This window comes from Sturnus vulgaris, chromosome Z, assembly GCF_052056855.1.
Source record: "Sturnus vulgaris isolate bStuVul1 chromosome Z, bStuVul1.hap1, whole genome shotgun sequence".
NCBI classification, from domain to species: Eukaryota; Metazoa; Chordata; class Aves; order Passeriformes; family Sturnidae; genus Sturnus; species Sturnus vulgaris.
Window position 1 is genome coordinate 35,061,937 of NC_142283.1, and position 27,951 is coordinate 35,089,887.

Sequence of the window (27,951 nt, forward strand, 5' to 3'; positions counted from 1 at the left end):
AAGATTTGTGGGGAAATACATTGGGGAGATTGTGCTTGGATGTTTTTATCATTAAAAATATCCCTACCTTGTGTTGTTCCAGTCCAACAAGGAAGACTTTTATATGTAAATCTTTCCCTAAGCATGCTAATGAGATGCATAAAACTGCCTCCTTCTTCTGTGCAGCCAGAGTCCATGGAGAACTCCGAGTTCCAGCTGCAAGTTATGAGCACCCTGGAGGATGCACTAACGTATCTAAAGCAGCCTTCATCTTTATGGAGTCCTGACTTCTCCCTTCCTCACTATGTAATAAGCTCACTTTCAGGTCCTTCCAACAAGAAAAGGCAGAAAAGATTGGAGACATTTAGATATTTTTGAGTCAAGACCTCTTGATTAAAAAATGCAATCTATGTCTTCTGCTTAATGAACAGGTCACAGGTGCTCCGGTGATAGTAACAGGGGAATTTGGCTCCTGGTATGGACACACTTTAAGTGCTTTGTGTAAAAACAGTGACAGGAGTGGGATGAATGTGCATTCTTGAAGGAGCTGGGATAGATCAGCAGACATTCCCACTGCTCTTGGGATAAGACAAAGGCTTAGTAGGCATCAGTGAGTTTCTAACACAGAGACAGGCACTCTACCATAAGAGGGTTTGGAAATCTGTGTGTTTCGGTCTCTGATCTTATGACATTGTCTGCAGGGCACACCAGCTCACCTTCACAGACAGGTTTTCACAGCACAGGCTCTGAGCAGTACTCACTGGAAGCCCAGATATGTTTGACCCTGCCAGACAACAGGCTTTTCTTCTGTGAGGGGATGCCCAGAGAGGTACACATCTGGTCTAAATGTCCATCACTACTACTACAGACCAGTGCTGTCCACTCTTGATGAGATCTGCCCAGAGGGCCCTGTGGAGCTCCAGACTGCTGTTACGATCCACACAAATTGTTTATAGCCCTTGCAGACAGACTTAAAATGTGGTGAACCAGACTCAAGCTCCTCTCATCAAAAGGCCACACTAACCCAGCAATGAGGCACTGTGGGCATGTAGGGGTGAAGGCTCAGGATGGGTCAACAAGACTCACTTCTTGGCTCTGATTATACAACCTCCCTGTGCCCATGTCATTCCCCGATATGACCGTACTTGAACAGATTGAGGAGTGCACAACTACTCAGCAATGACTTGCACTCCAGGAGAACTTGATATCCAAACTACCAACTAGACTGCCCTCATGGGTGCTAGGGCTGGTTATACTTTTTAATATGCAGACAGTCAGACAACAGTTATTTCTGGTTCCCCCACCTAAAACAAACCTTTTTCAGGCTGTAAGAGCTCCAAGACATTGTATTGCAGTCTGTTACATGTATACAGGCAGCATAAGGCTCTCAGCTGGAGTATCCAAGGAAAGAGGTAAAGGGCATAAGACAAACCTCTTGCTCATGAAGTGATAATGCATCCTTAAAGCTCCTGTGACAAGGAGGCAGAGCAGCATAAGTCAGAAAGACTTATGTCTGGTGCCTCACTGGTGTGTTACTCACCCAAAGTGCACTGCATATCCTAGTCACTACCATTAAGAAGGCTGACAAATGGAGTTTTAAGAGCAAGGAACCTTTTCACAAAATAAGATGATGGTTGAAATTATTTTTTTCTAAGTTTGCAATTACTGACATAAGGAAGGATGCTATACAGTAAATATTGAGACATAGTTGGTAAGATAGGTGAGACTAGGGGAGAGTTCTAAATTATGGGTTAGAATACTCACTTTTTTTATTTAAAATAAAAAAAAATCCTTAATTTGTTAGAAATTAAAAGAAAAATGCAAGTCTTGATCCCTGGAGACAGCAGCAGAACAACTGGAATTTTAAAACAGAAACATCAAAAGACATTATAGGAGAAAAGCTGAGTTTCATAAAGCAGAGACTTAGAGGCACATTAATTAACCAAGAAATAACAACCTATCCTTTAAGGAGTTCTACAAGCATGGAAAAAGGCTTTAAATTTCTCTATTACAGAACTTGTCCAAAAGAAAGGCAAAAGAGAGTAGCACTTGAGACTCTGTCTGACCAGAACAGATTCAGCTCTTCTCTCAGCTGCCCCCTAGTCATCATATAGTGCACAACTGAAAGGAGTTCAGGTAGCAGGATGAGGGGGATATCATCTCTCTACCTGAGTATATTTTTAAGAGGGGATGAAACAACTATTTTATGTTTGTTAAGCAAACAATGATCACAGAGTTGCAATCAGCAACATGATAAGAGAGAGCAAAATATTGCACCTTATTTCTCTTCTGCAAATAATACCCAGCTTCTGGAATTTGAGGAAAGCTGCAACATTGTGGAAATCTTAAGGCTTGAGTTATCCACTTCTGTTGACATAATCTCTCCTTTTAACATAAAAATTGCCATTTCTGGTCTAACTCAAAGGACCATTTAGCTCAGCTTCTCTGTAACACTGGACAAGAGCAAATGTATTGGAGAGAGCAGAACAGGGTAAGCATGCAGCAATACTCTCCTAATCACAAACAAATTGCAGTTCAAGGACTTCCCCAACCAAATGAGATGTTTTTATATTTAAGAGGCCCCAATTAATTTCTTTGCTATGAATTTGTCAAGTTGCCTTCTTCTGTGTGAACTTTCAACAGTCACAGTATCTTGCAGCAAGGAGCTATAATGATTAATGATAAACTGTATAAAGAACAAAATAAATCCTTCTGTTTTGAAACTCCTTCCTTCTAATTCATATGTTGGTCTGTAACTTTGCTTTGAAGGAGCAGTGAATAGTTAAACTCCATTCACCTTTGCCAGACCACATAAGAATCTACAGAACCATCTCATATACCTTCTCACTTTTCTCTTTTCCATGACACAGTGTATTTACTATTTTCCATAGGAGTCTCTTGACTCATTTCCAAAGCCTTCACAGATCTTCGATCGTTCCCCTTCTCTGTGCTGTAGTTTCCACTAAACAGATCCTATGCAAAGCAGTTACAAATGGCTGCTCTTCTTCTTGGGCATGAAGAGCACCTTGCAGAGACAAGTGAATTGTAGGGCTTGGGCAGACAGGAGTGAGTGACAAGGTATCCAGGAGCACAAACAGTTGCCTGAACCTGGACCAAGGGAAATATTGTGAAGTAGCAAGAACTGACAGAGGAGACAGGCCCCTGTCTTCTCCCTTTCAGTATTGTCCCTTTCAGATCTATAGCAGATATGTTGGTCTGCTTTTAGGTTGGTTTCCTAGTGGCAGAGTAATTGTGTATACAGGGCCAGTTATTTCCTCAGTTTAGTTAAGGAAACCCAGTACTGGAACAGACACAGTCATAAATGACACAAAGTCTTCTAGAAATTACCATCTGCTGTCTTTCACTTTAAACAAGAGACCTGACAACTTCTAAAATACTTCACTTCCCCCCTTCTCCCTCCTTTTTTTTTTTTTTTTAACTCGAGATTTTATTTTTTTGAGCTTTTAGGACCAGATTTATTAGACAAGTTCTCAGACTCAGTGACATCTCCAAGAACCCTGGAAGTGATGTCTGCAACTGCTGACAGCTCTGTGAGTGTTGATCTTCTCTCTTAAAGCTGCTAAACTTCTATTAATACAATAAAAACTCCTATTTTACAAAAAAATGCAATATTATGCATCCTCCAGGATCATAGCACAGGGCCAGATAACATGACTCAACAATATCCAAGAGCTCTAAAGCCATAAGGCAAATAAAACTAGGTCGATATCTGCAAAAGTTGCAAACCATAAGCCAGTCTTGTGATCTCATGGAGGACACAGGTTTGTGTATTTCAGCTTAGCCATGCATCCAGCTGAGTTTCAAAGCCATGGATAAACACTTCCCAGAATAATAGCTGAGAAGAGCATAATTGGCAGTGACTATTGTATGAGTACAAAAGAAGATATCAAGAAATATAAAAAGATTTTCCAGATGAGAACCGTCAGAGTCTGAAAATGAAAGGGCAGCTCCAAATCCATCTTTTCTAGGACAAATTCAAGTATGCAGCTTATTAAATCCTCTCACAGCTGGAATGCTCTAAAGAAGAAAAATCAAATGAGAAGCGCTGTCTGCTCTAAATGGATGAAGAAATTTAAAGCTTTGCAGCAATGTCTGTTTAAGAGAGCAAGTGCCAGCTTATGGCAGCCATGAGCAGAACTGGATCATTCTTCCAGCCTGTCTATGAAGCCTGACTAGCACATGCAACAAAAAAGATCTGTTCCTTCCCAAGGACTGAGTTGATTCTCGAGAAGAACGAACTGAGCAACATGAAACAGTATCAAATATTGTGGGCAGTATACAGGCTGGTATTGCTCTCTTTAGGAAGGGTCTATTTAGAGGTGCTTTGCTCACTCAGGGCTCCAGTCTCCCAGGTACGTGTGTAGCAGTATTGAAATAACTGGCTACCACCAAAGACAAATATAAAGAACCCAGGATACACACTGGGAGAGCCCCTCAGAGCCAGGCTGAGATTTGAAGCACATTGTTTCTGCTTTGTGGAAATCATCCAAAACTGAGGGTATTGTAGAAAAATACCTTAGGCCTGTTGGCATTTCAGAAGTCTATCTGGAATCTCAGATGTTTACTTCAGCCTGTGAAGAACAGATCTGAATTTCAGATGGGCAACTTCTGAGAGATTCAGTTGTATCCTGCTCTTTGTTCTGCTTCCCTTTTTTCTCTTCCAGCTTTTCTCCCATTAGTCTACCATCGGTAGACCACTCTCACCTTCCCCAGACTCCTGGGAAAAGGCTCTACTTCTAAGTCTGTGCACATCACCACAGTGCTACTGGTTGAGTCAGAGAGTATATTTAAGCCAATGAGTCATCCACAGCTCTTTCAATAGGAAATTTTTTCTAAGACTGCTATTAGTGACAAAAGTTATACTGTGATTATTGAGACATAATTGACAAGACAGGTAGGGGAAGTCCTTTATTATGGGTCAGAATAGCCACATTTCTAATTGAAATGCTTTAGGTGAGGAAGAACTTATTCTGGAGAGAATAATCTTAGTGCAATAAGTGACACTCCTATTTTTTTCAATATTTCATTTTCTTCAACATCCAGAAATGCCACTCATCTTTTTAGGGATTGTTGGCATGAACTAGTAAACTGTGTAATGAGTTAGGTTCATTTACAGTCACATACAAAACTAAGCAGAACTAAATGACTTAATTATTCTTAAAAAAAAAAAAAAGCCCCAAAACTATGCATAATGCCAATTAACAAACACCTCTAGCATTCACTAGAATACACGTAGAAATACTTTTCTAAATTATAACCGAAAAGGGTCATGGCAATGTGTTAAAAATTACTCCACAAAGTTAGCTTGTGTTTGCAAGTAAAAATGAAAGGGAGCCAGGATGTTTCAGAATGTTTTAATAATAAATATTCCTCTGCTTCTGATGCAAGTGAACTTTTTTAGAGAAATATAGTCCAAGGTAAAATCATATAGGACAGAAACACAAAACAGAAGAATTAATTAAATCAGCAAAAGTTTTCAACCTGCAGAAAAACCTGTAGAGATAAAACAACTCACCAAAAGGATATGACAGTAATTAAAAGAGAATATAACTGACAGTTATTCACCATAAAAGTTTCCATATCTTTTCGTATGCAGTTTCAAATAAATGGTTGTTCTTTATTTCTTTGCTGAGCAGGAAGGTGTCATAATTGACAGACAGTCCCATTAGGTATTGTTCCCAACTGTCAGACTTCAGGAGAAGGTTGCACATTACCACACAAAACAGTAAAACTCAGTTCTTTAGAAAGTTTTTCAGGGCAAGGAACAGGCTTAAAATTAAAGAAGAAAAAGGTTTTTACAAAATTGAAGACTACATCTTTCAATCCAGCCTAGCACTTAAGGTTTTCAATGGAACAACAAAAGTAATTTTGACCTTATCTTTGACTGCATCCTTGGAAGACAGCTAAAGAAATGAGTGTGAGTCAGCACAGAGAAATGCATGTGTTTTCTAAATTCCCAGTCACATAAAAGAAAGAGGAAACACAATTGAATCAAAGGAAAGGTACCCCGTCAGATCAGATGTAGGGCTGTTAAGAGCTGAATAAAAAGTAAACTTACATAGGTATGTCTAAAATACAATAAAAATAAAGTTTAAGGCTATGAAATTCTGTTTACAACCTGTACAAACAGCTTTATTTCTCTAGACCTTAACAATTGGTTCTGAATAGACCTAGCTCATGAATAGTAACTATTCTTCCTAAGAAAAGATTGTATGCAATAATATAAATTCTCAAATTTCACCTTTTCTGCAGCATCATGGCACAAAGTTCCTGTGAATTCCAGGGTTCAAAAGCCACCAATGCTCTAGAGAAATCAATCCACCTAAATCTATGGAAGAAAAAATCTCCATGAATATATGGCTTCTGAAATAATGAGATACTGAAATTAAATGGCAGTTTCTCTCATTAATATAATTCCTTTACCAGCAGAAAAATCACACAGAACAGGCCTAATGAGGACCTAGTTGATACAGCAAAGTAGAAAAATATGAAGCACCTGAAATTAATTAAGAAGTAGGATGGGAAATGAAAACAGTAGAGGTCAGCACAGGTTGATCAGTATCTCCTCTCACTGACTGAGCTTTATTACCACGAGCATAGTGAATCTGTTTGCTGCACACTGTATCTGTTTTGTTGAATAGCACAACCCTGTTTCTGTCATTTACAAGGGCTCGTTGGAGCCTATTCTTATCTGCTGTGTTGTTTTTTTAGTTTAGAGGTCATTTTTCTCACTCTAGGCATCACAGATCTGTTGGGTCATGGATCGTCTAGGGTTTGACTGCCACAAAATTTCACCTGTATATTTCTGAAGGAAATTGAAGCTGTCTCAGGAAATAAGCAAGTAGCATATAAAGAATTTTAAAAAGCTGTGCATCTTTCCTGAGAAATACAGTTGTGTACAACTTTTATCATTGAAGTATTCTCTGTTCAGTTAGATGGAGGAAATTATATCCTACAGTTCTTTATCAAAGTACTTCCCCTAAGCTGAAGGCATTCCAGAGACAAGATGGTCTCTGCGTAAGAGTCTCTCTAGTTCTTTCTTCCCATTGTGGCAGGGACCCAAATCAACAGTTTGAATTTCTCACTTTCAACTGAATTTTCTCCAGGAAACCACACATGTTGCTTGTGTCTGTGTATATGCCACCTGTGAAGAATTCTTGAGTAGGATTGCTCTGTCTGCCAGAGCCTGTTATCACTGCCTTTTCCATGCTGACTACTTCATATCGTCTTTTCCTTGAGAGTCAGATCATTTCCTCTTTCGTACTGAGCTTTAGACCCTGTCAGTACTCTGCCAAACAGGAAGAGAACAATGCAGGCAGCCCACTCTGATTAATCTGCATCGCTTTTGGGAAGGGTATTATGCTTGAGATATGACTTACAAAAATTAATGAAAACATTTGCCTTAGCCTAGCACAACTGGATAAATTGAAACCTAAGAATATGTATAGAATCAGCAAGCCTCTGAGTCCAGGAAGGTATAGACCAAGTAAAACCTACAACAGCAGTTTTGTTGGGCTGTGAACTGTGCTGGAGGACCGCCATCCAGAGGAAGCTGCAGGAAGCATTGAACTCTGTAGATGTGCTGCTATAGAAAAAGCTTCTGTCATCATATCCAGTCTTGCATAGGCAGGGAGAGTCTGGAAAAAGGGAAGCCATCATCTAACAGAAGATTACTGTGAATGGAACACAGTCTGGATGATATCCCACTGATGAAGGCTGCAGGACTGTGGAACTTGCCAGGGAACTTGTCTTGCAAATGTCTCGAAAGGAGGCATTTAATCATTACAGCTACAGAAATAGAGTCACCAAGTAGCTGAAAAGTGAGCAGAGCTGTAGCCTGTGGAAAGAGCTGGGAGGCTGGCAAAGATTCATGGGTATCCTCTGTTGGTTGCTTCTAGAGTGAGGAAGGAAAGCTCTTTGCAGAAAGATGGGCACATGGGGGGACAAAAGGATAAGAAACATTATGCCATGCTTCATCGGGCACTAGTTCCACTACTGAGGTCCAAATAAAATCTACTTTACAGTCATAGGATGACCTGGATTTGTGTGTGGATGTCAGGCCCTGAGGGCCCAATACAGGCACTAGTAGGTTCCTGTCGCAGACATTTCACATGTAGGCACTTTTTTGCTTGCACATTTTACCACGTCTCATTTCATCACAAGAGGAGACATAAGTTGCAGGTTTTTGAATTCACTCTCTGTCCCAATCTCACTGATGAACTCTTCACACCTCATCTTCCTGCACTGGCTTTGCTTTCCCTGCTAGGTCAAAGAAAGGCGTAATGGCAGAGCTGCCGTCTCACTAGATGGCAGGGTTCATTTGCACAGGGCCTACTGTGACAACAGTTGCATGGAAGCAGTGTCATGTGCTTTCTGAATCCTGTGCTTTTGTTTCTGAGGCACAGCTGATGAATATCTAGAACAACCTCTGCTTACCAGCCTCTGCTTACCAAATCTTCTTTTTAACATGATCACCCACCTTGTAATCATATTATTTATTGGGGGAGAAAAGCCCCACCAAATGGCAGAGCTTAGAGGGTCTTATGGAGATTTTAAATTAGAGGAGAAAGAAGACACAGAAGAAGAGACAGCCTTACTGTTTCACTGTGAGGTCTTCTTCAGTTTTACAGGGATATTACTCAGTTATGAGATAGCAACAATAACTAACACTTCCAGTGCTGAAAATGGGGTATGCAAAAACAACGAAGTGTTTAGAATTCACTGATCTCACTTAAGTCCAGCTGGACAGAAGCTTCTGCAAGAATTCCTACATCACGATGCTGAGAATTTCATTTCAGGTTAAGCACAAAGTGCTTTTTATTCTCAGATGTGAGCACAAGTGTGCAATTCCCATCTGGTGAGGATGTTGAGAGGCACAAAGACAGCTTGCTCTGACTCCTCAGCACTACACTGCTGTCTGTATGGTGAGCAGAGTGCACCTGCTGCCAGATATGTGCAGGGAACAGTAGTGGGAAGTAAAATGGGAGTGGGCAGGAGACAGTGCTATGGATGTTATCTTGCAGTACATCTGCCCTGATGCAACTCTCTACACCGAAGGGCTACCACTTATTAAAATCCACATAGCAGCGAGATCTGAACACTTCCAGTGGGAGAAAACCACCATTAAAGTTTTGGCTGTAGTCTGGGAAGACATGAGTCACATTTGACAAACCTGCATATAAAAGAGGAAGATACAGAACAGTTGCTGTCCACAGGTGTTCCAGCAGCAAAAAAACCCACAACCAAAGGTACTAGGGTTTTCAGGGCTCACAAGTCTCTGATGGCAGGAAAGAACAGGGAAGGCTCAGTAGCAACTCTGGAGATGTGCAGGTTCTGGCCCCAGTAAGGTTTTCATGGATTACTATTGTTGATCTCAAAAGCTGTTTTTCTTTTTTTCAAAGTGAAACAAATCGAGACACAAAAATATAATAGGCCAAGGAACACACGCAAGGGGCAAGGATAAATCTAATTGTCAGGGAAAAGATTGAGAAAGGTTCATCCCCTATCTGCTTGAGGTATTGTCAAAACTGAGGTGCTGGGCTTCCAAAATCCTGCGTGCATATCTAGAGACTGACCTGTTCCAAGGAAGGGACTCCAGCAGACCAACAGGACTCTGGCAAACATCACAGCTTTTGAATTCTGAAAATAATTGTTTCTGTGTAAGTGATACTTCTCCAAAAAAGTATCACAATCTGAGGTGATGCGAACAGACATCACATGCTAGAGGTCTGACTGTCACTGGAATGGGAGAGATTTTTTTTTTTCTTGAAAAACAAGCTCAACTGCAGCAATAGAGCAAAATATCACCCACAGAGGAATACATCACTGAAGTTTGCTATACGAGGGTGGTAGGCAACCCTGTGTGCCCCACAGCGTGCCTCCCTTAGTGAGGGATCATGATCTATTCCACCAAAAACAGACCATCATTAAAATACCGTACAGTGGCACACCATGAGCATCATCAGGGAACCATCAAACCATGCTATGCATGCAGTAAAGGGACAGTCTTCTTCCCCAACAAAGCCACATGAATGCTCTGTGAAATCTCTTTTTCTAAGACCTTTCTCTCATTCTTCTCTGCTTAGACCTCATTTCTTACCTCTGAGTCAGAATCACTTTATATGAGGGATAGCTTGAGCCTCTGTGATTTATGATTTTGTGGGTTTAACTGAAAAATCTTACTTCCATACTTATCTTGAACTCTAATTCATACCCTCAGTATAAGAGAGAACTTAGATTAATTTATAGTTGCTTATTTCCAGTGATGCCACTGTGCATTATAATTTTGTTACTGCTTCGTATAACTCATTGCTGTCTAATGATCTTTGGTCTGTTTATGCAGGAAGCAGCAAGAGACCACATTCTGTCAAAAACATTTAATACAACCATGAGATTGAAAGTGCACTTCCCTACATACATTCATTTCATAAACATGTTTCTGCAATAACATGGAGAAAAAACAAAAAAAAAAGCCAACCAATCAAAACAAACAAACAAACCCCCAAACACCTCAAAACCCCAGCTCTCTCTCTTCAAAAGCTCCAAACATACAAACCAGAAAAAAACCACCCCCCCCACCACCATTGTAATTTGGAAACATCCTGTCCTTTATATAGAGCCTGTATTTCTCCCTCCAATCACAATCTAGATCCAAAAGGAGAGACTCTGCTCTGTGCCTTGCTGATAGCTGGTTCACAGTCTGTTGGCAGACATTAAAGGCTTATATTTCAACAAAAGAATAAAATATTCCTTACCACTGTGCAGAAAAAATTTGTCTCCTGGCAGGCATTCATCAGCTGCACAATTTAAAAAAAAACAAGCATTAGTTATAAGATAAGGAGCATGCCATTAACTTCCTTAGAACACACCGCATGTGATAAGACTGGGAAATGTTAAAAAAATTATTAATGGTCTTCCCCATTTCACTCTCAAGAATCCTGTGAAATCCCTTTGTTATATGCTTCACTTTCTGCCTTAAGCTCTAGGTGAAAGGTAATGACAGTGAGAGATGAAACAAGAAAAGTGTTGTGCCTTATTCATGCTTAAGCAATTAAGGCATCCCCAAGAGACTTCACAGGAGCCTGCCTCGTAGTCTAACCACAGTTAGTTTTGGCCTGAGTGTTCCATAAATGACTTTGAGTGAAAGGAGATACAGGAGGCAACTGGAAGACTCCTGATTAAATGTAGCTGCTTTTTTTTTATGTGCAATAAATCTACACAAGAACCAAGGTGTCTCAGAATTTGTTATATAGATTTTCATAGCCAGAAATGTCCTAGACACTTTTCTTGAGACATGAACTCCAGCAGCCTAAAACCTTTCTTGAAATCATACCGGCTTGCTATTCTATTTTTTTTTGTGTGTATCGTGAAGGTATCCTTGATTGTCTGACAGAGTGCTACAACTCATTCATAGTTTTTTCTGCAGTAGAGGTGTTAATAATCTCTCATTCCTGGGTACTTTCCCAGGACTAGGATGTTTCACCTTACATAACTTTAAACATCTAGCAGTAGTGACTCTGTGCGAATTAGACTCACTTTATGATCAGCCTAAAGTAGCAAAGTAGGTCAGATGAACTGTGTCCCAGAAAAAAATGCCGACTTCTCTCTCACACTCCTTTGGAATTCTGCTAGTAGAAATTATGGAAATATGTCAGTTTCCCAAGAGGCAACTTGAAAAGCAGTGAGAATCAAGAGGTTAACAGTTTGAATGACAGGGTAGGGCACACAGAAGTACTACAATTACAATTCTTACCCGCAGGCAGTCATATACCCCAAATGTCCCTCCACTCTTCTAGTCATGAAGTTTGTGTGCTCCACCTCTTTTTGCCCTGAGTGTCAAAATTTGGAAACAGATAATCCCTCAAGTGCTTGCAGGCTGCCCTGTGACTTGTTGGCAGCACGAGATGTCCCTCTCCTCCTATCTATTCTATAAGAATTTCATACCAAGAGGGCCTATACAGTAAATATACCTTTGCATTAAATAAATTAAGGATCAACCTCTTTCAGCCACAATTCATGGAAAATAGCCTCAATTTTTGTAATGTTGTGCCCTAGATGTTTTCATACTGGATTGTTTTCATACTGGACTGTTTTCATACTAGACTGTCAAGACGGTGTCTTGACTCACCATACCTGTATATCAATATATAGATATACAAAGACATAAATATACATGCAGATATTCATGAGAGTGTAGAACACCTGTATCCAATAGAAAATACTCTTTAATGAAAACTAGGGACATTAATAACTGAGTCCGACTGTGAATAAAAAGGAATTAAAAGAGAGGTTAAGTTCCCAACCTGCTTTACAAGGCAGCTGGACAAACCCTCAAAATTAAGGGGAAGGGCTGGAGGAGAGTGAACATTCTGGTTGTGAGAGACACCAATGAAGTATAGCATGACTTGGGTTGTGAACTCATGTTCAAAGGCCTCTCAGGTTCCCTGTGCAACCCCAGGATGGCACAGAAGAAATCAATCCAATGAGCTGGTCCAAGAGCCAGCACGTGCCTGCAGCCCAGGTGGGTGATTGTACAGCATGGCTTAGGCAGACTTTGGGTGGGTTCCATACAGACCACACCGCTCATGAAAATGGAAAATGAAAAAAATGCCAGTCAGAGAAAGGGGAAAGGGGGGTGGGGAGGGAAGGAGGGAGGGCAAAACAAAAACCCCTTAAAGTCTTTCTGACACAAACCACACAAACAGGGAGAACTGGCCAATGGGCCTAAGAACTGGAATGTGCAACTTTCAGTAAGTTTCACACAGACAAGGCAGGTGGTCTTCATGAGCTCCCTTTTCCCAAGGTGCAGGTCATTCTTAAAGCTACCTGTAAAACCACGATGTAGGCTTGTCCAAAATTTGTTTCCTTTTCCTTAAGTTGATGGACCTAAAGAAAGTTTCTAAAAGCTCCCGGTGACTGACTGAGGGGGCAGAAATAAGAGTATATCATTATCTGCCGATACTCATGTCTGGGGCCTGACAGAGTCACAGAAGGGGAGTGGACATAGATGGGACAAAGACATTTTGGGGAAAAAGACTGAAGAAAGTTAACAACGAACTCCCCTTACACGCCATTAATAAAGTTTATCTGTATGTGAGCTCAAATGATTGTCAAACATGCATTTCTAATACGGCTGTAGTATCAGTAGGTTGCATGTAGACATCACTGCTTCCATTGAAATGCATTCATTGTGTTCCTGAGAAGGTAGAAAACTTGGGAGATGTAAGTTATTACTCTGAACAGAGGGCAAGTGGCAACCTGGCAACCTGGCTTTCAAACCTTTTTTTAAAATATTATTCAAGGTGGCAAGAAACCTCTCTAGAGGACCAGGTGATTGTGGCAGAGGTGAATGTGCACTGGCAGGCAGACTTGATAATATGCAACATTTTTTCACCTGTAACAGTGATGTTATGTACATCTTTATAGTGCCATACACATTGGACAAACATGCCTGGACATCAGCTCAAAAGGTAAAACAAGCTCTGAACCACTAAGGGCTTTAAAAACTATTTTAGCTGGTGGCCATGCACATCAGAATTTCAGACTGCCAAGAGTGAAGAATTTTTATATGAAGCTTTAAAGAAGTGCAACGTTCACGATTTTCCTACTAGTAATAAGTGCTGTACTTGTAGTAGTTGTAGAACATTTCAACTCAACTTAGAATGAGATTTATTTTACCATGTGCAACGCTTTTGTGCTACACTGATGCATTATGAGGGTTTATGAAGAGTTATAAACATAATTTCTGGGGATTTCTCAAAGCCAGTTCTGGGGACATGGACCCTTTCAACTTGTGGCAAAGGATCCTCTGACAAGTGTCAGCAGAAACAATATGGTGGGTTTCTAGTGGGATGGCATCCTGTGGTGACATCATTATGAGGCAAACATGGGGGTGTAGCACCTGTTGGGAGCCAGTCTCAGATAACCTGTGAACACTCTACCACATCTTCTCCTCTTCAGAAAGCCTTCTGCTGACATGCATGGGTGTTCCATGACAGCTGAGTGCAAGTTCAAGCCACATTACACAGGCCAGTGTCCTGATTACAGATAGTAAAACTATAGTTTTCTCAGTAGTTGTTACAGTGCTGTGTTTTGATTTGGAATGAGAATGGTGTTGATAATAAACTGATGTTTTGGGTTTCAGCTAAGTCTTGTTTATTCTAAGTCAAGTACTTTTTTTCTTTGTCTGATGCTCTGCCTGTGAGGGAATATGCAGGAGCTGGGTGGGAGCATAGCAGGTGGTGAGCAATTGGATTCTGCACCACTTGTTTTCCATTTCCTTATCATTATTATTGTAATTTTCCATTATTACTGTCTCTTACTTTATTTTCAATTATTAAACTGTTATAATCTCAAGATACAAATTTTATTTTGATTCCTCTGCCCATTCCACTAGGGAGGTGGGAAGAGACATGGGGTTGAGTGGGTGGCTGCATCATGTTTCATCTCCAGCTGAGCTTAGAACCATGACAGCCAGATACCAGGCATTTTGAAAGCAACACTGAGGAGGTGCTGTGGATGGGTCTGGGGTAGCAAAGCAGTTTCTTTTAACAGGACAAAGCAAGAGAAATTAAAACAGCGCATAATGAAAAGTTTTTCTCTCAATGCCAAGACAGGCAACCCTCATGAACCCAACAAATATGGTTTAAGGACCAGTTTAGAGCCTTCAAGCCAATTGTTAGGATGAGTCAAGGTCAACTATACCCACCTTCAAGCAAGTTACCAGACATACCTGAGAAGCCTATCCATCACCACAGACATCGTGTATGAATAATTCTGTAATTTTCATGACATGCTGAAGTGAAGACCTGCCTCAAGTCTTTACATCTTTACATCAATACTATCTGTGGATGGGGTTATGAATTTATAAAGTCATTTATGACCTCACTTTTCTATATTCAGTATTTCATCTCATTTTATTTCTCATGGTCAACTCCAGCTAACTGAAAGTAAGAACCTATTCTGTTTTTCTAGTGAGTGGGATAAGTTTCCTATTTCTTATTTAGTTGCATCAAGAGATGAATGAGTGAGTGGCTTGTGAGTGACCAGAAATGAGCAGACTATTTCAGATATTCTTAATAAATAGAATATTTCAGATAGCAAGAGGTGTTTAGGGCCATTGAGTCCAACCATGAAGAGGGGTTAGGTGATGAGTACCATTCTGAAAGTGTTGCAGTACAAAGTGCTTAGCTGGGCATACACACAGATATCACAGCTGTGCCTTCCAATATTTTCCCAGCTTCTTCTTTTGTCTCTTTAGCTTTTCATTGGAAATGATACATTTCCAAAGGCTTAGTACAAAAAGCTCTTGTGTCACATCTGTTCAAGAGGTTTTTATAAATTGACCTTAATTGTCAGGTTCATTCAACTGCTTTCAGTACCCTCTTCTTCCCAGATTTTCCCTAGAATTCAATGCATCAGAAACAAGAAGAAATACAGTCAGGATGAAAATGTCATCAGCTCAAACACTAAATTGAATTCAGATACCCACATTTAAAGCCATACTCCATGTCTGTATGAAAAAAGCTGTTTTCCTAGGTTATGCCCTGGGATTCAGTTCCATCCCTTGTCTCTAAAAGAGGAGCCTGTTGGAGGCAGGCATGCACTTGAAAAAGTGCCAGAAGTCTAAGACAGTGGCAAATGAGTCATCATAGAATCACAGAATCATTTAAGCTGGAAAAGATTTCTGGGATCATCCGGTCTAACTGTTAGTCCAATACTGCCATGTCCATGATAAAGTCATGTCCCTTAGTGCCATATCTATACAGTTTTTAAATCCCTCCCGGGATGGCAACTCAAGCACTCCCCTGGGCAGCCTGTTCCAATGCTTGACAACCCTTTCAGTGATGAAATATTTCCGGATATCCAATCTAAACCTCCTCTTGTGCAACTTGAGGTTTTCTTCCTCTGATCCTATCATTTGCTACACAGGAATATAGAGGAACACTCATCTTGGTACAAACCTCTTTCTGGTATAAAGAGAAAAACAATTTCCTTAACTCTCAAAGGAGTTCACAAGGAAGAGCAATAGGTGAGTACCACAACTCTAGCACAATCTCAGCAGTATGGATGTCTGAGCTGTCACACTACTGTGGAATTTACTGTCTATGTACTCTCAGGACGTGCAGAAACACCACCACTGACTAGCAGGGTGAAGAGAAGGATGAACCTCATGACCTTGGCTATACATCCAGTCAAATGACAATTAGAAAATTTATGTCCTCTGGATTGCTGCCTGGTGCTTTAGACATTAGGTTCTCTCTTTATGTGGGGCAGCCCATGTACTGCATGAAGAACATCAGCCTTCCTGATATCTGGCACACAAAGTGCAGGCTTTACTGCTATTAGAACCTTTCCGCTGGCCTCCCCAATAGACTTCTCTCCTTATAATTCCTGCATCTTGCTGTGAGAAAGGCACTACTTTCCAAACAACCTGTTTTCTGAGCACTGAGAGAAAGGTTCCTTGTTCTGAAAAAAGGCTGTGAAGATGGTGATGGGGCTGGAGACTTTAGAAGAGCACCTGATGGAAACATTGTAAGGTCTTTGCTCCCACTGTTGTGTGCTCTCCCACTGCCTTAGCAACTGCTAAGAAATCTTCTGGGTTACTCAAGATCTCCAAACTTCTCAGAGATTGCAGAGACTTCACATCCCAGTTTCCTTTGTTTGATGCACTGGCAAGATAGAAGACAGCTCCATTACTTCCAAGGTGTAATTTCTATTCAGTCTGCAGACAACTACCTCCCACCAGACTCTCATGTTTGTCTTCGGCTTGAGAACTGGCCACAGATGAGTGATACACAGTCTTCTTTACCTGAAGAAAAATGTGGAAATGAAATGCAGACTTCTGCTGTTACACATTGCATTGTTTCATCCAATTTTTCTCTGTCAACCTTTCTGTTTTAAGGCACAGGGTTTTTTAAAAGCTGTAAGCTGAATGTAAAATGTCAGCTGGCTGAGCCTGGTTTGGCAGTCAGGTAATATCAACTGGTACCTGCAGTCAATTCATTTCCACAGGACACCTTCAGTTCCTAATTTTCTGCCAGTTTTATTATTTAGATAAATATATTACCTTTTCTTATCACAGATCTATCTCTATGAGTAGGCTAGAATACTACACTGAACTCAGGGGTCCCTCCCATTCACAGCACTGCTTTACGTAGACGTTTCCCCCACTCCATGAATTTCTTGGTTTACAATATTGCAGAGAGCAACAAAGGTGTGACATATGGTTATCTTTGTGGGAAACAGCAATGCGAAACTGAGATCCAGACACACAACTTCCGTATAGTGGCCTCATGCATCCCCTGAGTGACCTGTGCCTCAACCACTCACCCTGTAAATCCATTCCAATGTGAGGGAAAACCTTTTAACTTGAGCTTCAGTAAAGAGGCTTTAAATAGCCATTTATCTTATCTAATCTATAAGATTCAAGATAATACACAAAAAATAAAGTGTTGAGTACTTCATCTGGGATAATATGAAATAGCATATAGTTGAGCTAATATGAAATTATATAAAAATGAAATAATATGAAATAACTCTGTAAACACCAAAATTAGGTGATGCCTGAGTAGTTAGACAAATTTTTCACGTCTTGTATAACTGAAGACACTGTTTTCACCATTTCAACAGCAATTTTAACTACCCACAGCATCTTCTCACTGTTGAATAGGTTCTCCTGGCCCCCACATCTTTGGATTCCTCACATGGGTGCATAGGCCAGTTTCTCAGTTCATTGAAACCACTGCAAAATCACTTTTATGTTGGTGAAATGATACAGATTTATGCTGACTGATCTACTCAGTTTTCCTACTGACAAAGAAAACAGATTTTCAGGTAAACAACTCTTTTTCTGTTGGTTGCTTTCTAGCATCCACAGTCAGGCAGAAAAGTTCATCTATCTGACACAGATGTTTGAGCAGCTGAGCAAGGAGAGAAATGATTGCAGATTATCATACTTTGTTGTTGGATGTGTTCCTCATTAGGACCATATATCCACAGTGATTAAAAAGCACTATACAAAAACATACTTCTATGTCATTTATGGCCTTCCTGAACTAGCACCATCTATAGATAGAAGAACCTTGTCATGCATTCTGCTTGTTCTGCTGCAAGTCTGCTTGTTCCACCTCCATTGTCTTGATTGCAGCTCCAAGCCAACCACAGTGTAATCTCTCTCAAGGCAGCAAATGGATGTAGCCAGTGCTATAATTCTTTGCATTTTAATCTCTTCAGAAGCTGAGATAGCAAGGGGGAAACACTGGTCTTATCAAAAGAGGTTTACATGAAATGTGGCAGAATATTTTCCCCTCTCATAGTTAAGAAAACTGAACCCCAAGCAAAAGGCCGGCTATTAAATTACCTTTTCCCTGGTTTGTGTTATTTATTATATCTACAGACTTCAAATACCCTTATGACGGGGAGGTAGGAACTTGGTGATCTTGAAAGGTGCCTTCCAACCCAAACCACACTATGATTCTGTTCCATGAGGATTGATGCTGGGGCAGGGACAGATATGCTGTTCAGAGATGAAACTTGACCTTCAATTCCCATATCACAAACTAGCAAATTATGCCCATTTTCCTCTATTTGCATGGTGAGGTTGAAGGCAGATGCTCCTGAGAAACTGCAACTAGATGCAGTACGCAGAGCTAGTGCCTTTCAATGCACAGTTGGCATGACATACATATCTGTGTATTTTACAATAAAAGGAGTAATGAGAGCAGACGAATTTGGACAGAAAAATTAAACTAAGAACATTGAGGAGAGCCATTCCTTCTTATAGGCTGTTTACCAGCAGAAGTTTCTTCCTTCCTTTCTTTACTTTTTTTATGAAGGATTCATTACAGGACTTATGCCATTCCTTTTCTATTCCAAAAGCATGCAGAAAATGGAAACGTGTGTGTTGTACAGTTGTAATACAGCTGGAAATTTCTGAAATACACAAAGAATAACCAAATACTTCAAATTTCTTGTGTGTTTGTTAGTAAAATCTGTCACCTCGGGGCAAAAATCACAGAGAAGTTTAATCAATTCTTATAATATTCTAGGCGTCTTTTGGTAAAGATGATGCCTGGGGAGATCAAGCTTCCAATTTAGTCTTTTCTGGTTTTGGCTTCTTTCATGAATGAAATCCTTTTTCATGTGTAAGGTTAAATATCTTTTCTGTGGATGAACTGTTCTGGGAGTAAGAGTAGCCTGGCATCTGCGGTCTTGCAACACTGACTTTATTTACGATTGATTTTATTTATTTTTAATACTTTTAATAGTTTGTATCCTCAAGACCATGCTGAAAACATTGATTTTTCCTGTTTCAAGGTTTGTTTTTACTTTAGTGGTAGATTCATTAATTACTTCATAAATACTTAATCATTTACCACACGCGAGTGTGTTTCCATCATTTTTAGGAGTGTGACTTCTATTTTCCTGTGTTTTGTAAAAATGACACCACATTTTACTGCCTTTCCCAAAGACAAAAGGCTTCCATTGGCTACTCTTGTCTCTCTGTGACCCTATGTACTGATTCTGACTGTCTTAACAGCTTCAGAGCTACTCATTGGATACCTATTTAAAAGGACATCTTTTGGGGAATATAAAGCTGGATGTTTACTAACATGGTATTTATAGTCTTTGCATCAGGAAGAGGCTTCCCTTGCCTCTTGTCTGGGGCTGATTCCTGCCATGAGGAACAAATACTTTCACTTTCAGGGATATTTCCCAGACCTCAAGGTGAAAAAAACCCTCTGTGTTAATTCTGCTGATAACAAAAAAGCATCAGGAATAGGCTTTTGTAGGCAACCTCTCTCCAGGCTGTGGGAGCATTCACTCCATGTGGTGTACATGTTACATACCAATACTGAGCACAGCACTGTAAAAGCAAAATAAAGCTAAAGCAATTGTTTTGGGGATGTAAACTCAGAAAAAAAAAAAAAAAAAGAAAAAACCTAAACCAGAACATAACAAAAAAACCACAAAGGATTTTATTCTCTACTTCCAACCAACAAGCAATGTCTGGCCACTTCATGGGAAGCAGGGCTTCAGCACACAAAGCAGATGGTCCAACAGACAAACACTATAAGCAATAAAGGCCACACCTTCCTACTCCTTTCCCTTAGGTTTTGTACCTTGACAGACATCCCATGATATGGAATACCTCTTGGGTCAGTTTGGGTTGGCTGTCCCAGCTGTGTGCCCTTCCAGGATCCTGCCCACCCCCAGCCTCCTGGCCTGTGTGGGGTGGAATGTTGGGGAGAGAGGCTGGTGCTGTGCCAGCACTGCTCAGCAGCAGCCAAGGCTCTGCTGTGCACAGCAATGGGAGGGCTGCTGTGGGAAAATGAACTCTACCTCAGCCAGACCAAATATACTCTGACACAAGGAGGTGGCATTTTTCTGAGGAGAGAAGGAGAGACAGAGCACAGGATGCACTGGCAACTCTTTAGATTAGGGAAGATGCTAATGTGTGAGCTAGTTTTTTCCAAAGTGAATTAATTGGCTTACTGAGTTTAAACAGATGCCTGCATTTATATCCATATGAGCATTTGTGCTGGTTGGGGAATAGGCACAAGAAAATGTAGAGAAAATGAAGGACAATATATGGAGAAGGATTCCAGGAAGGAAGGAAGGAAGGATTCCAGGAAGGAAAGAAGGATTCCAGGAAGAAAGGAAGGATTCCAGGAAGGATTCCAGGAAGGATTCCAGGAAGGAAGGAAGGATTCCAGGAAGGAAGGAAGGATTCCAGGAAGGATTCCAGGAAGGATTCCAGGAAGGAAGGAAGGATTCCAGGAAGGATTCCAGGAAGGATTCCAGGAAGGAAGGATTCCAGGAAGGAAGGATTCCAGGAAGGAAGGATTCCAGGAAGGAAGGATTCCAGGAAGGAAGGATTCCAGGAAGGAAGGATTCCAGGAAGGAAGGATTCCAGGAAGGAAGGATTCCAGGAAGGAAGGAAGGAAGGAAGGAAGGAAGGAAGGAAGGAAGGAAGGAAGGAAGGAAGGAAGGAAGGAAGGAAGGAAGGAAGGAAGGAAGGAAGGAAGGAAGGAAGGAAGGAAGGAAGGAAGGAAGGAAGGAAGGAAGGAAGGAAGGAAGGAAGGAAGGAAGGAAGGAAGGAAGGAAGGAAGGAAGGAAGGAAGGAAGGATTCAAGGAAGGAATCAAGGAAGGATTCAAGGAAGGATTCAAGGAAGGAAGGAAGGATTCAAGGAAGGAAGGAAGGAAGGAAGGATTCAAGGAAGGATTCAAGGAAGGATTCAAGGAAGGAAGGATTCAAGGAAGGAAGGAAGGAAGGACTTACAGTGAAATTATAATAAATCCAGATATCTTCTTTCTAAATAAAGAACTGTGTCATACATCCTTCTAATGTCCATGGGTGAGATAGCTTCTCTATAATGAGCAAGTCTGATCAAGACTGGTTTGACTAAAATCCCAAAGCCCAGACGGAAATTTATTCCTGTTCCTCTTCCTTTTACCTCCTAGGAAGCCAGAGAGCAAAGCAAATTGCAACAATTTGTGACTGTAAAGCAAACACAGAGTTCTAATTATATTGTTTTCACCAACAGTTGCTTTAAATACACTGTCCTAGCTTGTATTTGCTTTTCTAAAGCCCATTAGTTCTGTCAGTAGTGTTTTTCCCAGAGGAAAAAGTTATACTAGCTGAGAAAGCTTTGATTATTTTCATTATTATCTGAGACACTTGCACAACTTACAAAACATTCACTATGGCCTCCGGCCTCTTCAAATGCTGCTGTCTCTCTTCAGCATCCCTTGATTTGGTTTAAGAGGTTCATCTAATTCAACTGACAGAAAATAATTTAGTCAGCTCTTAAAGCAGGTTTCTTTCTTGACCTACAAATCTAATTTCCAATCAGCAGTTGCTCTTCGATTGCCTTAAAAATTTAGACCTAGACAGACAGATGGACTGATGTGCTGTATTCTGGTGCCCTTTTATTTACTTTGCATTCTGGATGTCATGACATGCTCTCATGGCACATCCTTGCACGTGTTTTGTCTTTCACAGTGCTGGTTGTATATAGATTCTGAACAGTAGCTAATTGACCACTGATTATCAGCCTAAGTATTAAGAGGAGAGCACCAACTCCAAGGCTGTTTTTCTAAGGATAACTAACAAAAGGAGGAGAGCAGATCAGGCAATATTAAGTTAGTGTCTGTGCTGAGTGGCTCTAACATACTACAAAAACAACATACATTTTGGGAAAGTGCCTTGTGTCATAACTTACATGAATATCTTTTTCTTCAAATTTTTAAGATGCTTCCATCCTGCTAAGACTGGAAGCAATTACATCCTGGGTCTCCATTCATAAAAAACCAGGAGAGGAAGGGAATGAGATCACTATGGATGAGTTGAGACTTTCTGGTCAAACTGAAGGACAAGAATGAAATGCACAGAGAGTGGAAGCAGAGACATTATGATGCTGCTTTATCCTTACAATTTGCTTTGTCATGAATTTAATGTATATGTAAATTAATGTAGATGTAAAGTCATTTCCTTTGGCTAATGCCAGATGAAAGAACACCTCCCATCAGAATATTGTTGCAGTTAACTTAAGAAATGGCTGTAATTACGAAGAGCTTTTCTGCCAGAGGGAAGAACAATGCATTTAAAATTCCTCTTATATTGTGAACTTTCAGCCTCTTACAAAGGAGCTGGAAGGAGGCCAAAGTGTAACATTTCAGGTTGGTTATAAGGTGTAATCACTCCTAGGGCTGAAACACCCCTATGTGGGATGAAGACCAAGGGCCTAGGCAAGGGTGTCTTATTATCCACAGCCTGCTTTGTGCACCCGCTGTGTTATCTTTGCAGGTAGAGAAATGCATAATTGACATAGAGATGGCTAGAGGACATGGTCCTCTTTTGTCTCTAAAGAGCCAGGCAGAACTAAAAGAAATTGTATGACCAGAACATTGAAGGATGCTATGGGTAAAAAATAACTTTTGCCTGATTCAACATTATTTAAATATTAAAATGTATCATATGCTAATAATTTCAATAAGTATATGCTATCACATATATGACTATATTTCTTAAGTCTCTGTCTTGATCATACTGTATGTAAAGAAGTGGAAGAGGATAAGATCAGGCTGTTTATAAGGAGGGTAGAAATTTCACCCAGTTAGGAGGAAGACCAAAGACCTTGAAGACAGTTGATGAAGACAATATCTGCATCTTCACACTAGTTCTGCAATCCATCTTGGATCACTGTAGGAAGTCCTCTCAGTGCATATTCTGAGTTGAAGAAAGGTGGTTATGAGAGTAACAAGGGATACTGCAGCCTAAACTTGATATGCAGGCTCAGATGGGTAAATATAAGCGGGAAAACTATGTAAGAACATGTTCCACATACAATTGCATTCAAGGTGGAAGACAAACCAATGTAATTTTACTACAATTCACCATCTCTGCCAGAAACCACAGACAAATTCAGTAAACCAACATGGTCCTGGCATTAGTTAAGTTATTCCCTAAAATGTACTAAGGTGGACATACTGGTGTATCCTAGCAATTTTGACTGGCAGGTCTCAGGAACAGAGAGAGTATTTTTTTTGGTCCACAATTACACAACTAGTAATGCATCACATATTATAGTGGATATTACTTGGTGAGATGCTTAAGAAACAGAGCATCTATAGCTGCATTGTTGGAGTTTGTCTAACTCCAAGGATCTAAAATTATTCATGACAGATTGCCCTGTTCCTCTGTAGATGAATTAAATCAGGGCCATAATTAGGAGCTTGATACAGCACTGTGGGTGTGACCTTGTCATGCAGAAAATCACTTTGAAAAGAGAAAGGATCAGAGATTCAGAGAATTTGTTTTCTAATTTTCATCAAAAAAGGTCTTTGAAGTGCAAAACAATTTTGACTAAAAATGGAACAGTCATTCTAAGTAATGTGAGAGATGGTTAATAACTTAGACAATGTCTCTTTTTATCGGCTTCTGTCTAAAATACAAAATATAGACAAATATACAAAATATACAAAAATATACAAAATATAGGAAATAATAGGAATTCAAGAAAGAGGACTTATTAGAATGGGCTTTGTCTATTTCTGGGTTAATATATTTTTGCTTTTTGATCCATAGAAGTTTCCAGTTTTTTAATAGTGACACAAATGCAAATAGCAGTATCCATTATCTTATGTTTTTCTTTTAAGGAGTTAAAGGGGAGTAGCCATATAAAGTATGGTGACCTATCCTAACTACGAACAAGAGTCCTGGAGTATTCTGAAGATTATTGGTAATAACTCTGGCATTTGCATAACTGCGGAATGAACAAGGGTGGTTGCTTCACTGTGTCTGACATTTGAGAAAAAGAAAGAAGGAATCAGGGATGTGAATGGTGGGAGCTGCTGGACAGTACCATGCAGAGAAGGAGCTGGGGGTCCTGCTGGACAGCAAGGTGACCGTGAGCCAGCCATGCACCCTCAGGCCTCCAGCAGCCTGGACTGGGCAAGGAACAGAACTGTCAGCAGGGCAAGGGATGTGATCTGTCCCTTCTTTCTCTCAGCAGAGTTGAAGCCGTGGCTGGAATGTGGGGGTTCAATTCCACATGTTCCAGTACAACAGAGACATAAACTTTCTGAAGAAAGTTCAGTGAAGGCAGTGGAGCATCTTTTGTACAAGAGGAGGGTCAGAGAGCCATGACTGTTCAGCCCAGGGAAGTGAAGGCTCAGGAGAGCAGTACCAATGTGTGTAAATAGTTAAGTGAAGAGAATGAAGAAGAGGAAGCTTGAAAATTCTTGGTGTTATCCAATGACAGAATCACAAGTAATGGGCACAAGCTGAAACATGAGAAATTTCATTAAAGCATAAGAAAAAATTAATTTATTGCAAGGATGGTCAAAGAGTGGAAGGGGCTGCCCAGACAAGTTGTGAAGTTTCCAACTTCAGAGTCCAACAGGAAACAGCCTGGGATATCTTGGTCCTTCAGACTGTCATGAGGGGAAAGATTGTCAATTTTCAGTTATAAAACAGTTCAGTGATGCAAACCCATGTCATTCAAACCCATTAGTAATAGGCTCAAAGGGTCCTTGCCAAAGTCAAAACAAAGTTCATCTGTGTACAAACAGGCGCAAGATTCTTTGCTCTTACCCCATAACACAAAGTCATCCTCAGATCAAAGGTGTGCTATTCTGCTGCCTTGCCAGAATACCCAAAAAACCAAGGAGCTGCAGTAAACTGGAGGTCCAAATCTTAACTACACAGCAATGGTGTTACCTCCTTTTTAACTGGAACCTAGGATGTTGACTACACTGTGCAAGTCAGTTTGTCCTCCTTTGATAAAGGCATATGAGTCCCTCTAGTTCTCATACTGGCTTTTAATCATGTTATATCTTGAAAAAAAAATCCTATCAGGAGATCTACTCTTCTCTTCTATTGCAGCAGCATTTTTAGAAGTGAAACTTATTACAACTAATGTGCAACAGAAGAAAACACTTGTTTCTCTTCAGTCAGGAAAAACCCCTAGTCAATTTGGAATGGTTCATTTTTTTTTTTCTTGATGTGTGATTTAGATGCTGGACTGAAAGCCATGTATTCAGAGCAAATTTTATAGACAGTGAAAGAAAAAGAAGCCATTTATCCCTGTTTTTTGTTTCCCAAGTATAAATTCCCTCTCTGGGATTCTACTGTTTTGGAAAAGCCTCTCTGAGTCCCGCAGAGTTCTATGACCTTTCATTACACTCTGACTTCAGTTGCTAAAAGATTTGTTGAGACTTTCACTGCTCTAATGAGTAGGAACAAACATTGTGATGTTTCAAGCAGATCTGTCTCACAATTTTATTTTCTGGTTTGCTTTCACCTTCTAGACTCAGACACTTGAAGAACAAAACTTTCAGCCTTGTGTAAAAATCGGCTTTCTTTTCCTGATGCAGTCAAATTGTACAGTCTATAGCAACTACCAGGATATCTGATAGATAGCCAAAGTTTTTTGTCTTCTTTCCAGAAAGCAAAAAAAAATGCCAAAGACAAGTTTATTCTCTTTGTTGGGTATGTGGAGTTTATGTTCTGGTTTTGTTGGATTTATTTCGACATTTTAAACAAAATCACCTGCAGGAACCATTCCACTTGAAACTGTCATATCTCCCTCTTGGAAGAGGCGAGATCCTTGAAAGAAGAGAGTGAAGAGCTCATTGTAGATATACAGATCTAGCCTATGACATTTGAATTACGAAAAAGCTGCTGGGAAGGAAAGTGGAATGGAGCCTGAACATCCCTTGTCCCTCTCAAGCTTGTTTTCTTCATGGACAAATTTAGAACAATTTCTTTGGTATTACTTTCACTCCATTCCTTCACAGTCCCCACCTGGAGCAGCTCAGTAAATGTGAGGAATAGACAGTTCTTTGAACAGTCTACACAATAAAGGAGACATTAATGCTCCATCACAAAACTGTTGTTGCTACCACAATATTCAATTCTTGTTGCCATGGGTAGTAGTTCCTCTAATTAACTATTCATTTTAACACTTTAACCTTTGTGTTTACCTGGAAGCATATGAACACATCAATCAAAATAATAAATACGTAGTTATAGATAATATCTCTAGGATAACATCAGGCAGGTTGCCATCCTAGGCTTACTCCATTCAGGCTGGAAATCCAGTGCAAGTCTTAAATATTTTTTCTTGGCCAGTATACCAATCTCACCTGCTTGATATTCAGTGAGTGATGGTGGAAGAGTTGCAGTTAGTAGTTCTCGGAAGGCTGTATTGTACATGGTCAGATTACACCAGAATTAATGGGGAAAATAGTAAATATGGTTAATTACCAGAAGATTTCCTATAGAAAATGCTAGTTTTCACAGTAACACACTTCACAAAGAAAATCTTGCAGGCTGACTGCAGCAATCAGGCTTGAAGAGTTTCTGGTTTAGAGAATAGCAGGCCTTCTACTATTAATTTCCAAGAGTATCACCCACTTTGACTCTGTTCTCACTGCATGCTATAACCTGAAAAAGAGGGCAGATTTATGGCATCTCCAGCATCATGGCCTGCCCTTCTTCCCCATAGGGGACCACAAATTTGCAATGACTTAATAGCATAAATAATGCCATAGATCAGCCAATTTTCATCCCATACAAATAAAGTTATATTCTGTTTGGTGTCTTTTAAAGAGTCTGGAAGTACCATTCTTTTACAGACCTGTCCAATACATGATCCTGCAACACGACGGTGTATTGTCCTTAGTAGCTCACCTCTTGAGTAAGTATTGTCTTGACTTACAGGAAAAGTTTGTTTGTAAAATGAGAAACCTAGAAAATTGTATCTGAGGGAACACAAAAAAAGAGAAAATAAGTCCTAGCTCTGCTGATATGTCCTCATTGAATCTCTTCAATAGGTAGAAAAATCATCTCTTTGTAGCTCCTGCTCAGAATAGAAGAGTCAGACATCATTATAGTGTGAATCACCAGCAAAGATGTCTTTCTCCCTTCCTAACAAATCCATTTCCTTCAAGTATCCTGATTCTTTTCTCTCACAAAGGTGTGGGACTGTAATAATTTTTGACTTCAAAAACGATTCTCAATCCATTTAAGTTTCTGACAACCAAATTGAAACTCTCATATCCTGATAAATGGAATAAAATTGGAAACAATCCTTCTATATTTTAAACTCCAAAATGGTGAGGCAGATGTCCATGAAACCTTAAGAAAGGTTTTTTGTTGATGCTAGTAATATGTGCCATGAAAGACTCACATTTCCAAACCTGCCTGAAGAACACTGGGGAGAAATGGTTAATGAGATGATCAGAAGAGGAAGAAAGTCTGTCAAGTATCTTTAGTGCATTCGTGCAGAGACAAAAGGATGTCACTGTAACCCACAGACTGATGTCTCATTCCCATGCCATACTGATTCTTCTCTAAGCAGCTGACACTAAGCAGCTGTCTTTGTGTGGTATGGTGCAGTGTTCTGCTTTAGGTCATTCCATAAACAATTGCCTTGTTTGAA

The 27,951-nt window shown here is 40.1% G+C and overlaps 1 long non-coding RNA gene across 1 annotated transcript; it reads right to left on the bottom strand.

Moving 5' to 3' along the window:
• Positions 1–5,340: 5,340 nt before the first annotated feature.
• On the bottom strand, positions 5,341–11,143 carry LOC148219791 (uncharacterized). The gene is made up of 2 exons (XR_015799565.1): positions 10,755–11,143; positions 5,341–6,328 (listed from the first exon to the last, which is right to left on the bottom strand). It is a non-coding gene; the product is annotated as an uncharacterized LOC148219791 (long non-coding RNA).
• Between the last annotated feature and the right edge of the window lie 16,808 nt (positions 11,144–27,951).